Raw genomic sequence first — 15,581 nt, 5'->3', positions numbered from 1 at the left:
AGAACAACACGCACCGCACCCCGTAAGGTACTGAAAGGTTATGCATAGTTCCCACAGAATTGAAGTGACGTGACGTAACGCTCGCACGTATCATCTCCAAACGGCTAAGTAAACGTGAGCGTTACTAGGTGCTGCTATTGCCGTCTCACTAACGAGAGGTGATCTGCGGGGGGGGGACCCGAACATAAACGCGCGGAGTCGTACGCAATGTGATGCCGGATGAAGATGCCAAAGATGACACCGTGCCGTGATCGGTGGTAAAGCGATACTGACTTTTGACACTTCCTGTCGCGTTGTGTGCAGCGAAGACACCCAAGATCCGAACGCAATTTGATCGATCATTTCCCAATCTGCATTCCAATAAAACAGGTGCGTGTTAATGAGGGGCACACAAACGGTGCAGGTAGAATCTTCATCTCGTATTTTTTCGTGTGGTGTAATGAGCGTTTTAAAATCATTTTCCATCGAGAGGAAAACTCATTTCGTTCGATCAATCAACCGATTAAAACCGGGCATGAGATCGTCCATTACTAGCGACGCAACACCCTTCAGGCACCAAACGACGTAAGAAGGGTGTACGGTGGATGACGCAATTGGACACGAATGGGAGAGAGAGAGAGAGAGAGAGGCGGTAGAGCGCTTGCTCATTTCCGGCTGCTGCTTGTTGTGACTAATCGACTCCCTCCCACCGTCCCAGGATGAGGAATCTAAACCTACCCCGTTTGCACATGACCGAGTGTCCGCGCAATCGCTCCGCTATTTAAGAGAGATATGGTAATATTGGACGAGTTCCAAGCAGATATTCAGTTTCAGCCCCTCACTGTTAAACTGTTAGAGAATAATTGTAATAAAGTTGAATAGAAAACGTCAAACGTCTCCAAATAGCAAGACAAATCCCAGTTCAGCTTTAAGTAGACACAAGAATGACATCTTCTATTCTAAGCGACTAGGGACTAGGGGCAGTGCGAGAGCTGTCAGATCGATGTGCAAGATGAACGCTTGTCCCCCTTGCTTTCCGAGCGAAATGGATATAAATTGTCATCATAATTTCGTCAACGTGTCGCATATCGTGAGGATAAGAGCATTGGACACAATGGAGATCTCCGCCCGTGTGCGGAGCCGGCTCCATAGCAGCGTGGCGACGACTTAAAGAGCTGACACTTGGGGATTTCGTGCGAGGATTTCAGTGCTGAAACCTGTAGAATTCTTCACTCATCTTCCAGCGATGGGGCAAACGCTTGTGAGACGAAACAAAGCGTCTAAACATATGATGAAAGCGAGGGAATACGCTTACGGCTGACATTTGGCGCGATGATCGTACACCCGTCGTCTCTGTGACAACCGAATTAAGCGGGCCGGGAATTGGATCATTGTGATTTCAATAAATTTACCTATTATGTACCGTGGGCATGTCCACACAAAGTAACTTAATTCCTTTCAGTCATGTCTTCCGATGCGAATGCGGATGGTTTAGACCAGGGGCTCAGGAAGTTGGTTCGAGTTGGTTTGTGTGATTTGTGCTTGTTTTCTGTAAACGATAGTGGTAGTTTGTTGTTGGGGTATGCGAACTATTCTGAGTTCCATCTTTCCATGTCATTTCCATGTCGAGAAAGCATAGACTACTGTCAGCTGAGAGCATATATAGGGCAAAGATCAAGTGAAAGAGTCACAAACGAAATAATATTTTGCTAGCGATGTGTTGTTTGAAGTTCTCTTCACGGGTGGAAGACTTGGTCGTGGTGGAGTTCATCAAGATTTAGTATTACGTCACACAACCAAGAAGCGCCAGCCCGGAGCGGCACCTGGAGTAGCCGAGTGGGGAGTATGGGCATTGTTGTTGGCGGGTTCCATCATCTCAACGTTCGTGCTTTCCCTTTCACGCTCGATCGCAAGAGTGATCGCTAAGGAGAGCTCGACCGAGCTGGAGATACCTCAGCAAAACGTTACGTCACATCTTTCTTCAGTGCGCACACCACATCCAGCAACGAAGTTCCGCTGGATTTAAGCTCTGCGTGTTGCGATGATGGTGGTTGTTGCGTGGTTACTTGATTACCGCCACTACCAACCCACCATCCTTCCCCACCATCGATTGGGGAAGACAAATCTGAAAGGTGCAATTTTTCATACGAGACGCAGCGCGGTGTGTGCGCGAACAAACAGAAGGTGAGACACGGCTGGGCGCGAAAGCGGAAGAAGCGGCACGCATCAACAAACTCCACAAATAGGGTCTTTCCCCTCTTGCCCGCTGCGGGTATTTCCCCGCCCACTATCCGGAGTGATCCGGTGAAGAAAGAGCGTACAAAAGGAAAGCATGAAAGTCGGTCAAAAATTTTAAAATTCATATAACACGATTAAGTAACCCTCACGGCGGCTACGTTACCATCACCGGTTCCAGCCACTCACCGGGTGCGGAGTGGCCTAGTCCACAACACCGTATCCCACACAGTGGTTTGGGGACGGCAGTGGTATAACGCTGATTACCCGATGACAAACCGATCGAGTTCGCACCGCTTTTTCCGGTTTCGTATGGGAAACGACGGGGCCACACAGCTTGGAATGGAACCGATCACGTAACATTCTTTTGCAGCAGTGGGAGCTGCAGTTGAATACAGTATGTAACACACCGCCCTCTCCCCTTCACAATGGCCAGATGATCAATCAAGCTGCAAGATCGTTAGTTAAACGATAGTTTTCGTTTCCCTTCTTCTGCTGGACATTGCGAAAGAAATGCCTGCCTCACACACAGCAACCTCATAATAGCAATTTAAATCGCGAGGGATATTGAATGTTAAAGAAATTGGGGCCTAATTTATCTTCGCACCCTTCCCACCCGGTGGTGTGCCAGCAATATGGCGACTGAAAAAATTCTAATCGACCTTCACAGCGTCGCGGGCACGCGATACAAATAGTGTGCCAGTGGATCTCTTGCCCCGCGTGCCACGTATGTTTGACAGCTCGCCGGGCAGTTGTTTATAAACAACTGGAGCGAAGCAAGAAAGGAAGCGCCTTTGGTACGCCAAGATGGCCGGCCCGGCGTCTTCCTGACCTCTTCCTGGGTGGAATTCATGATCTTTCTCCTCCCTCCGGGTCTGGTTTTCCGTTTGGAACGGAACGAGAGAACATGACCCAGAAGCGGTTCCAATTTTGCGTGCTTTAGTTTTTTCAACGAGGCCCGATTTGAAAGGAATTTTTTTTTTGGGAAAGGAACGGCAATAAAATTAATGATCAGACAAGGCAACATCGAGCCAAAATGGCAGACGACCACTCGGGCCGATGGTTCGCATCCGGGGCGGTAAGGAAATTCCTCTCGCACCGGATGGAAGATAAATCGAGTGATGCGGGACCATCTACCCCGGGAGGAAGAAAAGGGAACCAGAAGACAACGCAGGTTCGCGCGCGCACGTCTAAATCTCGGACTCTTTCTTTCTTTCTGGCCACGCTGAAGCGCGGGGGGGTTTGAGATGAAATCCTTTCGCCTTAAAACAGTGTACACAAAACGGTGCACGACCGCCCGGAGGGCAATTAATGGACCGGAAAGCGCTGTCGAACACACACGGGGGCAGTCGTGAAAACGGACGATGGTTATAGTGCCTATAGTGCGCACCGTTCCCGAGGTCAACGCCGATTGCGTGAAAAACCCCACAAGAAAGACAAGACCGAGCGCGCGCGGACGGACACAACATTCGACCGGAAATAGCAAATAAAAGTTAATATTTCAATTTTCGGCCCATGGCGCAACCAGAAAGGTGTGTGCGTGTGTGTGTGTATTCGGGTGAGTTTTCGAAGAGTTGTCGGGGGATTTGAGATTTGCTTGAGACGCTTTCGGAATGAGTGTGTTGCTTCGCCTAATTAATGCACTCCAGAGTGTGCTGCTGCATCCAAGCGAGCGTTGGGGTGGACAGAGGACGGTCGTGTTATGTCCTCATTTCGGTTTTGAATCTTGAGTTCGCCAAAAAAAGTTTCTAGACTTCCCACCCCCGGGGGAACTTGGGGGGAGTTCTCGTCTTAACGCAGCGGCGGGGTATAGCAAGCTTTCATTTTATCCATTTTTATTGGTCCTCAGTTCCTTGAAACTTCGGCGGGACAACAAAATTCGGTCGAAGAATTCACCCAACCGTGATGTGCATTCTTCACCCGATGGGGGATGCGATATTTCACCCTTATATATTGCTCGTGGGTCAAAATATGAAATGAAAAGCGGGGAGAAAAAACCGGACAGGATGATAATAAAAAAAAACGGCACAACGTACGCATACATCATCATCCCGTTTTGCTGGCGTCCATACGTAATCATCGCTTGGATGGACGAGTGGACGAGATCAAAAATCAATTTCCTCAATTTTGTTCCCTTTCGAATGCCACACACACACACACAATGTGACCTGTACTGGTCCTCGTCGTCCTCCATGTCGACAGCCCAACAGTCACTAGTACCACCCACCCACCATGAAAAGTGAAGAAGGAAACCGGATATTACTACTCTTACTAAATCTATAAACATTTTCCTGTCCGATTTAGGATTCGTGGTCATGTTTTTCCTATTTTTTTTTTGCTACACACACACACATACACGCGCGCGGCACGCACAAATACACAGGAAAAAATATATAACAAAAATCATCAGCATCAGGTTAGTGGACGGGAAAATTAAATGAAATGGAAAAACGAGGAACAAAAACCGGAAATGAGTATTGGGGGGGTGTTGGGGGCAAGGACACACAGTGGGTGGACAGGAAACAGGACCAAAAGCGCAGGAAATGGAAACCGTAACCCCGTTGGGGAGATAAAGCGAAACGGCGGGAGGGGAGAGGGATAGCTGAAAATGTGTGAGGCGGCCACCATCGAAACATACAGAGAGCTTGCCGATCCGGAATGGAGCATATATCCTTTTTTACCTCCCGAAAAATTAAAAGAAATAAAAAAAACAACAAATGAACGCCCATACAGCGGATGTTATGGCAACGCTGGCAGAAGGGCAGCAGCAGACACGGTGGAGGGTGGGGCCTGGGGAGTGACTTCCTCACACACGTGTGTATGTGCGCATCATGCAGTGGGAAATAAATGCACTGCACACACATTTGCGGTATGTGCGGAAGTTGCATCTGCATGCATTTTAGTAGTTTATAGTTGACCGGATTTCGCGGAATGCGTGGAGAGAATGATTTTTTTTTTCGTATAAAGCTGTTTTAAATCGCAATTCCAATCATTTGATGAGTGAAAACAACAATAATATCTCGTTGTTGTTGCGAGTAGCAAATAAATTCCTGTTAGTGCGAAAGGTCGTACATGTTGGCATGTTTGCATCGCACAGAATTTTATGGCAGTGGAGTTTTATTGAGGTTGGAAGTTTTGTTGCTGCATTTCTACCGTGTGTGTGTGTGTGTGTATATATTTATATTACCCACACAAACATATTCCGGCATTGTGCATTGTGGATCTTTTTTCTCTCTCTCCACCGGGCATCAACCGGAACCAAACTTCCATACAATGGGGATGTAAACACCATCCATCGCAAGGACACCTTTCCCTGTTCCCTCCCCGGGACACCCTGGTGGTTCCGGGGGTCCGGGTTAATGAAAATGGTTGCAATAAATTTGGGAACTAGCGGAGGAGACGCTGCTCGAGCGAAGCGGGGGTAAACATAATCGCTCACTCGATGCAAAAGGCAATGATAATGGAAATCGGGACCATTGCCCACAATTTCCGGAAATGAGCGAGAGGAAAATCAATACAAATTTATGAACACACAAACCCACACATATAGACAACTCCACGTGATAAGCTATTCTCGTTGGGTTATAAGCTAATAGAGAGAGAGAGAGAAAGAGAGAGAGAGGCGGGCGAAAGGATCCATCCATTCTGACCATGGAGTGGTCGGTCTTCCGCCTGGACATTGTGTGCCGGAAATGGAAAAGCGATCTCCCTCAATGGTGGAGTAGAGGGAAATATTCGTACATTTCCGGGATCGGAACAGTTCCCCTGGGGGAAAGGAAGGTGGATGCCGAAAGGATCTGTGTGAGTATGTTTGTGTGTCTGTCGCAGGATTTGGGGGAATTGTGGGGTGTAGTGAAGGTAAAAATAAATGCTGAAACATAAACAGCACACACACACACACGCACACATGAACCGACCGGACGAAACTCCATGTGGTAGCGTGGCCCCAAGCCCATCTCCTTCATCATCCTCCGCCCGTTGCCCGGTGCGCACGGAAACGGTGAAAGAAGATTTATTGCCCCGGAAGAGATAAGTTCTTGTCGACGTCGTCGTCGGCGGCGGCAGTCGTTGCCGCCATTCGTTTTATTGGAAAAGAGATCGTGGCGATATAAATTCGCGAGCTCTGTGTGTAGCTCGAACCAACCAACAGCCTTCTCCAGAGCGTGCCAAATATGCAAGTGGGCAAGCGGCGATAAAAAAAGGGAAAGGAAGTGAACGAAATAGCAACACAAAGTGGAAAAGAACAAAACCGAAAGAAGTGAACAAAAAATGGGACCACCGGAGATCGGATCGGACGTGACCGATCGCGGCGAGGTTCGAAGGTCGTCCGGTTTTGCCCGGTAAACGTGGACCACCACGGGGGGGCACAAACGCACACATTTCCGGTTCCGGATGTCGCGCGGAACACCGCCACAAAACGAAACGGTGGTTCATGCAAAAACTGTTCCACCCTACCCTACCAAGCGCTTCCGGAAGTAAAGCCACCACCACCCCGAACGCCATATTTCGTACGAAGTGTGTGTGTGTCGGATTTGAACAGTTGGTAACACGGATTGGAAGTAAACCGCGAAATCGAAACGAGCCGAAGCAACAACATTACAACAGCAAAACAAAACACGCGAAAAGAAACGGTACCCACCAAGAGACGACGACGAATGACGGACAACCAATGGTGTTGGGCCGGAATGGAGTTTGGCCGTGTGGTCGTGTGCGATGTTGTAGTTACTGCTGGGGGGGTTTGCTTTGCGTATTATTTACGTCAACGCGTCCACCTGTACCGAGCCTCTGGTAGAAAGAAGGCAAGGGGAGAAGGTGCTTTTTTGCTTGTAGCAGTTGTGTTGTTTCGGTACAAACACGCAGGTAAAACGGTTTTGGTGTATGGGCGATCACGGAAGAAGGCAAGTGACTAAATGCACAACGATCGTACACTTCCACGCACGGGCGTACAGCATGAAGAGCATAGTGGAGGTTTTCATATATCTTGGGTTCTCTTCTGCACCTTAAGGTAGAGCTGCACAACATCGTCAGTGAATAGTAACGGATGCCGGACACTATCCTTATACTAATATCCAAGAAGTCTCGGGAGCCCACTTTGGGAGATCTCAGCAACTCTGAGCAATCCAATTCTGAGTGGCGCGAGACAACATCTAACCGAAAAAGGCTCATCAGAACAGAGTTGCGTGGTTAACTTCTGTTGAACTTCAGTAAAACTTCTGCATGAGATGTCCAATATCATCCTTATACTTGAATATCACACCTATTCATCAGGGCTCTGTGGGGGAGTCTGAGTCAGTATTGGGATTGGGACTCAGCAGCTACCTCAAGCCCACTAGTGAGACGTCAACCAGCAGCACAGGATTTTAATTGCCCAAACACTGTTTAGAACATCGTTCAAATATCGATCATTTGTTGATTTACGGAATTTCCTAAAATAAACTTAGAGAAAATGTATTAATCTAACAAAAATGTTGTACACTTACGTTTCCAATAATGTTGAACACCGAAGCGACATCCGCGAAAAGCAAAGTTGTAACTTCCACCAGGAAAAAGGTTCGCCTGCTCTCACTCTGTCAAAAATTCTGACGCTGAGTTCGCTGCAAATATAAAGAGATAATTAAGTGGGATTTAAAAAAAAAGGTTGCATTTCAAAAGAGACGTAACCACAAACAGGTGGTGTTAGGTGGTGGGAGAGGGTGGTGTAAAGGGCTTGTTGAAGCATTCACACTAGAGTTTGCAATTAAATAATCTGCAACCAACCAACCAGTAGAAGCATGATTTTTAACAAGTTGGCACCAGCTAGCAGGGAAGCAATCAGAAGAGCAACGAATGTGAGCGCTTCCGGGACAAATTTGTACATCATCATCTACATCCGATCGGCTGAAGTGCAACTCCTCTAACGAGTTACACCAGCGCAGTAGTTATGTGACTACCCCATTAACCCTAGACTCTTAACCTAGACGAAAAAAAAAGGAACTGCCACTCCGAATAGAACATTCCTCCTCTCGTCGGAATGATAATTTGCCCAAATAAAAAAGGTACCGCGGCGGTCGCACTTGCCTTGCCGGGGTGTGGGTACGTCACGTCGAGTGGATGATGGTGGGCACATTAATTACTGAAAGGCTACATAAACTCATACACACGAGCAAGGTACAGGCTGCACACAGAGGTATACAAACCCTCTGTCCACATCCCATCAAATGCCTTTGGTTCGCTTAATTATTACTTTTAATTTAATATTTCCTTCCTGCGCCGGAGAGTGCAACGAGATGCATCTCATGCATCGGCATTGCGCACCGCCCGAGTACATCTCATCATCTCCATACCGTCGTTCGTTGCAAATAGAATTCACCAACACGCTGTGAGGCGAATTTCGCGACGACACTCTCCAGGAGTGGTTAGGTAAAGGAGGTTTACAAAATTGAAAGGCGCAAAAAAAAAAAGCAGAAACACCTCTCCACGGGCTGGTGTGGTTCACTTTTGCCCACTCTTGGCACTCTCGGTAAGGAGTGAGTCAGCTGCGTGCCGTAGTGTTTTGCGCGGAAAGGACAGCATGGAAATGTTCGTTGAGTACAGAGCGCGGAGCACAACAGCAGAGCAGCAGACACGGAAATATGATTCGCGCGCACTCTGTCGTCGACTTGGACTTGGACTCGGTTGACTTGGGCTGTCGTCGTCTAGCGAGGACGGTCCCAATGGTTCGTCTCGAAATCCTTCCCCCTTCGGTCGAGGCGGGAAGAAAATCAATGTTTGCGCTGGTTTAAAAATAAACCACTGCCCGTTTTCCGTTTACTCGTTCGACATGTGGCTTCCTGTCACCCCCCAGGGCGCGCGCAGCAAAGCGGGGTGCCCACATTTCGGGAGTTAGAAGGAAGCCCGTAGACTATACGAAGCTTCACGTCGTACAACCCACGTCTCTTCCGGGTGGGTTAGATAGGAGAGACGGCTCAAGCGGGCGAGTGTGTCCGTGTGCGATTGGGGGAAAAAAAACCCTGCAAAACCCAACCCAACCCCCCGAAGCGGAAGCGTGAGAATCGAGTGCCGGCCCAACCGACACGCCACACACAAACAGTGAAGAACGTGCAAGATAGCAATACCTTGCGACCATGTCAAAATTCCAACAAAACAAACCCCAATAAAGATGGGCCAACACCAACCAGGGGGCAAGGGAAATCCAAATGATTCACGGCATTTTAATTTCTTGCACTTCCTCCCCTCTCTCGCACACTCAACTCAACAAGTCACAAGACTCCCCCCTTTGCCACATATCCTCCAACGGCGACGCGAGCGGAGACATTCAAATGATCCGAGAACAAGTCGAAACTCTGAGACAGACGAAAACAAGCGCGTGCTTAGGCGAAACACATTTCCGCGTTTCCGTGGTTCACCGTCGTTGGTTAGCAATAGCCGGCGGGCGGAACGGTACGGGAGTTTTTATGGGTCACGTGGGTGGTGGTACCATGGGGAAGAAGATGGTTTTGCAATCTAGACGAGTGCCGTGGCGGAGCTAGAGGGGCGAGTGTTTGTTGCGGTTTTTTCACGATTTGCAACTCGCGAACAGGAAGTGAACCACTTATAGCTCTATCTTAGCTTCACATGCTTAGGGGAGTCTCTCTCTCTCTCTGTCTCGAACTCTTCCTTCTTCCACTGACGTAAGAAAGGAAAGGGAAAACGTGTGTGGGTCGGTCAAATCACGGGGTGAGGTTGGGGGTGAGGAGGCACAGTAAGAACGTACACCCATAAGGAACTGTGTGCTCGGGTACTCCCTCTTAATGCCCCCGGACAAGTGGGCCGAAAGGGTTTCGTTCGAGGAGTGATTAGCATAAATAAATTAGCATGTCTCGGGGCATACACTGCTGGGGCTGCTGCTGCTGTCGCGACTCCTCCATCATGCATGCATGCGATTGTGGTTGTGTGTGTGTGCACACGAGAGGAGGGAGAGTTTAAATTGCAGCAAATGCATATCCGGCATTGCATGGCTGTGTCGTTACCGGGTCGCGGAAGTGGTGGTGTAAGAAGCATTTTCCCTCACTTCGCCTCGAATGCCCTTTCGGGAGGGACCACATTAAGGGTAGAATCACACACGCTTCCACCCCCCAACGTCGAGAATTCCTTAGGCATCATTTTCTTGGGACATTTCTCTTCCCGTGTGCGCGCTCTGGCACACATCCATCACGAAACGTTTCGCTTAATCCACACTCCGCGGGAGCGGATGCGGAAATTAACTGCAGCTGATTTATTTTTTGCTTCTCGCGCACTCCTCCTGTGTCTTGTCGATTCCGCCGTACAAAAACCAGATGTTTTGCCGTGCCGCAGAGATTTCGGTTGATTTTTTTTTTCATCCTCTACTCCACACACACGAACACCGGCGACGGATGTTCCGCAGCGTTCAAGGTGAAACATATAATTAATTTGAAGAAGAAGTAAAAAAAAAATCCACACACACACACACACATACACAAGTTGGCATTCTTCGGTGACCGAATGTTTGTGTGGGGTGGATAAAGACGGCGAGAGATCCCATTAAACTTCCTCGTCCGAAATCGCGCTTAAATGGCACATAAACAAAACGGTAATCGGCGCGCATGGACACGTAAAGCACACGTGTAGCACAAACATAGTTGCTGATTTTTGCAATTTGTGGATTAATAGGAAAAACAAATGATTAAACGCTGTTGTTCCGCAGTACACTATACATCGCGGTATGAACTCACACACAACGGATGCGAGTTCATTTCCCAATTTGACACATGTCAGATTAATTTGTGTTTAAGGCTTATTTTTTATTTTTAATTAACATGTGAAAACATTTTCCAAAAAAAACAGTAAAACAAAACTATGTTTTTGCTAGTAAAATTCATTCAAATGAAGCCCCAAACAAATGTTACGGCCTGCCCTGTGCAACTTTGCACATTGTGTTGCATATGGGTAACCGTTGTGATGCGAATCGCACGACAGATTACGAATGCGGAAATTGCCGGCTTAACAGCGGCAAACACACGGAGACGTCGACACCACGCCCCGGCACGAACTGTCTGCCTTTTCCTGTTTTGAAATGCGCGGATTAGCTGAGAAAACACACACACAGAAATCTTCAACCACTAGGGGGGGGGGGGGGGGGAGTTCTGTGTACTTGCGCATACTTCTCCCCCCCCCCCCCCCTTTTCCCTATACGCATCTTCCCAAAAGGATGATCTTTCAAGTATCGCGTATAAACGCACCCAACATCCCAGGCACAGTAAGAACCGCACAATCGATCGCAACACTTCGATGAATCTCCACACGGCACGGGATGTTTCGTCTTGATTTTAATGATCGTGAGATGGCGCTTGCGTTGAGCAGACAACCCGTTGTAGAAGGGAGGGGGGGGGGGAGGGGGGGCGAAACAATCAACAAATGATCATCATCCGTCAACCGAGGGTAAACAACAAGTGGAGACTCTTGAGAAGCATCAGGAGTTGTTAACGCGATAAGACGCGAGCACAAATTATAGTCCGTTCCACCACGGGGAACGTAACGCAACGGAACGCGGACGGGAAGGCGCGCACTTGGCGGGTAACACGGTGACACAGAGCTCTCCCACCACCGCGTGTCGTGAGTCGTAGTGGCGGGCGATCCGGTTTCGAATGACGCATACCAAACCGTACGATCGATCGAGATTTTCGCGTTCTTGGTTGTTGGGAACGCAGAACAGAGCGACTTAGAACACGCAGCAGCAGGGGCGACGACGACGAGCGCAAATGCCGGGTGTGACAGACACAGTCTGTTGCGAAACCAGTTTGCAAACGCTAGTAGCAAGCCCCAAGCAGGAAGTAATCAAAATGGCTCTCGAAACCGTGTGCCGTGCCTGCGCCAACCCTTCTCCGCCCTCGGTGTGTCGACACACAACACGGCACTCGGCATACAGCTCGATAACTGTATTATAAATATCAACTCGTTCCCACCTGCCTACACTCCTGCCAGAACGCTTCATACGTCCGCACACCGGTTTCGAATTGATTGGGCATTGATTTGTGTACGGGTGAGCGACGGTACGGCCCCACGCACACGACGGTGCGTTTTGGTAAATCACAGCGATCAATCGAATCGCTTTATCTCCTGCCGTTCCGCACACAACCGATACAGCTCACGCACGGCTCTGGCGACTAGAACATCTGAGCGGTGTGTGTGTGTGTGTGTGTGTGTGTGTGTGTGTGTAAGTGAGTGCGTAAGCGGACATACACGATGGACGCCACTAGGAAACGGAATTCACACATCGCCCCGCCGCCGCCACGCTTGACGTTTCGTTCGACAACGAAACCACGCTTCTTCCGTAATCGTGCCGCAACAACACACGCGGCGCGGCTTGCAATTTGATGCCCGATGTCTGTGTCTGTCACTGTCTGTCTTGTCGTAGTACGCGGTTGTCCTTGAGCCGCGAAACGGAACTCGTAAGGTCCGTTATACTTGTTTGCACACTGTTTCCATCATCACAAACCCAGCAGACGCCTGCTTCCTTCCTCACTGAGATAATACGCCGATCAAAGTAAGTGCTTCAGTGTGTGCGTGCGTGCGGGATGACACGGGCAGGGTGGTATTGTGCAAGGTGAATTTCGAGAGGGTATTGAACTGCACGCAACATCGGTGTCGCGTCTTCGCGCGCAAGAACTCCGAACTCGGAAGTGTCTTTTGTAGGTAAGAGACGATGTAGCAATAAAAGAACGACGGATATGTTCCCCCTCCCAGCGCATAGTCAAATGATGAGACACGCACCACAAACACTTAACAGAGGCTGCAAGTGCGTGCAGGTGAAGAGACTCATCGGAAAGTACTAAGGGCATCATGATTTGTGTGTGAGAGAGAGAGTACGAATCATCTTCAGAATAAGAAATGAAAATAACGCTGCTCACAATAGCGCACCCGAGAGAACCCTCAAAAGCACGTGTGTTGTACGCAGCGAGAGACAACACAACCTGTTGCATTGTTTGTCGCCCGTAACACACTTGTGCGTTACACAGCCGTTACGGGTTGTGCGCTATCGTTAGGCGGTGTGGTGTTATCTGCCGACTCGCGCGCCTTCCGAGGAGGGCTTAATGCGTGACAATTTCCATTACTACCCTTGCCTCCAGTTCCTCTTTACTACCTCCATAAGCAACGCTAGGTCGGTGGTGTGTGCTCCTATTATGTGATGGTCATATTTTTTAACCCCATCATCATCGTCAGCATACAACCAACCCCCCCGTCGTCGTTCCAGACGTGTGTGTCGCGAAGTCTAGGCTGCCAGCACCCCAACAGCAATCGATGTGGCGCGTTCGGGCCATTTACGTGACAAATTGGGTCCAATTGTCCAGGGCAGGAAGAAGATTTGTGACCAGGCGCAACTTCCCGGTTAGGGATTTTTTTAAAGCCGCACAAAAAAGTGGTCTCTACAATGGCCGGGAGGAGGAGCGTTTGTATTAAACGTGCAGGAATTCGTGAGCCGCTTCTTCCTCGACGTTGATGAGCCAATGCACAGGCAAACGCCAACTTCAATATTGCAAGTAAGTGCCCGGTGATCGTATGCAGAAGAGGTAAGGAATTATGTGCTGCCTTGAGATGATTTGTTCGAATAACGCATTTTTTTTTTCGTTGTAGCCTCTCTATTTTTAGCTTATCCCGATAGTACACGCACACGTGTACCTCCCTCCTCCTCTGGCTGGTCCAATGAACTATCATCACGAGCAGCACTATCCAACAAGGAACCTCCAACCTCATAATAGGAAGCTGCTTAATTACACGCCAACAAGCCTCTCTAACCGAAGGCTCGTTAAGGAGGGCCACTGCGTTTTTTTTTTTCGACAAGCCCCTCGTTAAATTCGCTTCATCTTCTTCGGCGCAACGAAAGGTTAAGTGACGGCGAGGTTTTCAAACTACCTTTTCTCCAAGAACGAACACCGCTGGAAGAAGTTCCGTTCGGTGCGGCCACATCTATTCTAAACCATCATCGTCTAAAACCCATCCCGCAGACGCTTTCTTGCGCTTTTCTCCCTGTAATCAGCGCGCAACTTTCCACTGGCCCGACAGTAATATCGGCTTTTACTTTAAGAACTTCAAAGCACACGAGAGGACTGGGGCCGCTTTTTTTGTGCCTCGTTTAAGCTTCTTTACAATGGCTTCGTTTTCGGTGCTGACGAGATGCGAGATTTAGATAAGTTGCTTCGACGAGATCCGGGAAAGGAAAGGCATAGTTTAGCAAAAGGAGAGAGAGAAAAAAACAAACTTCCTTTAGAAAGGGTGGATAAACCATTAGCCTTGAAAAGTCAGTAACCTTTCTCCTTTAGAGATGGAATGGGGAATATAGTAGCAATTACCAATTCTTAACGAAATGAAACCGATGTTGAGTGTTGCATTCTTAACAAAACGACCAATTGACTAGTTTACAAGCCGGCATCATCAACAGCTTTAGCTGATAATGAGCGATTCTACAATACAGCTGAGTTCGAGTTCAAATCCCGATCGGACCGAGATTTTTCTTCATATATAGACGTGGACCAAGGTCACTGAGTTCATTTAAATATATTTAATTGATATGAATTCTTCAATGAGATGCCATTGAAATTCATGAGAAACCTCTCGAAGGATTCATTCTGATTCGTGAATGAGAATCATATTCATCCAACAAGGGGGATGTTGAGAGATAGACAGATAACACACTCCACATCCTCCTTCAGAATAGGGCGATTAGTTACTTCCTTTACTCATTATCGAACCAGTAAAAAACAGGTCTATTTGTTTCGTTATCTACCAGACAGAAGCAACGGACAATATGATCGATTATATAGAGAGGCATTGGGTTTGGGCAGATAATGCTATTCTATTTGCAGTAGTTTCCACTTGAGGAGAATTGGAAGGAAAAGGAAAACCATTCCTACCTTAATGATCTAAAGAAAAACTGATCAAATACCTTTTTTGCCACGTGCATATTCTGTGACTGTGGAAACATTTTAATTCCAGCCCAATAAGACAACGGATGGAAGCAGCAGCAAAAAAAAAGGTGGCAGTAAAAGAGCGTGAGGAGCCATTGGCTAATAAAATAGTAGCGAAGAATAATAAACCAGGTAAAAGACACATGTTAGAGGACCGCGCGTCCGGTGTGACATGAGTCCGCTGCTTTTTCTTATCAGACCCCCCCCCCCCCCCACACTCGCACGCACGCACACCCTCACCTTCCTTCGCTCATTTCCTGCTGCGTCGTTTGGCAACACACAAAGGTAACAATGGGAGCGAAAATAAACCCCGCGAGTTTCCGCACACTAAGATAACGAACTAGATGCCTGTCGCGCCTTCTTTCACCTGGGTCCAGGGTGGGTGGAAACAGTAGGGTGGTTGTGATTCGCAACGCGTAATAATAC

General features: G+C 48.3%; 1 protein-coding gene across 3 annotated transcripts in view; it reads right to left on the bottom strand.

Moving 5' to 3' along the window:
- The window catches only part of LOC128301311 (ets DNA-binding protein pokkuri), a 43,879-nt gene that overhangs the window by 13,062 nt on the left and 15,236 nt on the right, over window positions 1–15,581 (bottom strand). For all 3 annotated transcript variants that reach the window (XM_053037713.1, XM_053037714.1, XM_053037715.1), the window contains exon 3: window positions 7,695–7,808. The gene's annotated coding sequence lies outside the window, so the exon portion shown is untranslated. The remainder of the gene's footprint in view (window positions 1–7,694; window positions 7,809–15,581) is intronic.

The sequence above is a fragment of the Anopheles moucheti genome, chromosome 3 (genome assembly GCF_943734755.1).
Source record: "Anopheles moucheti chromosome 3, idAnoMoucSN_F20_07, whole genome shotgun sequence".
Lineage (NCBI taxonomy): Eukaryota > Metazoa > Arthropoda > Insecta > Diptera > Culicidae > Anopheles > Anopheles moucheti.
This window is presented reverse-complemented; position numbering and strand designations above follow the sequence as displayed.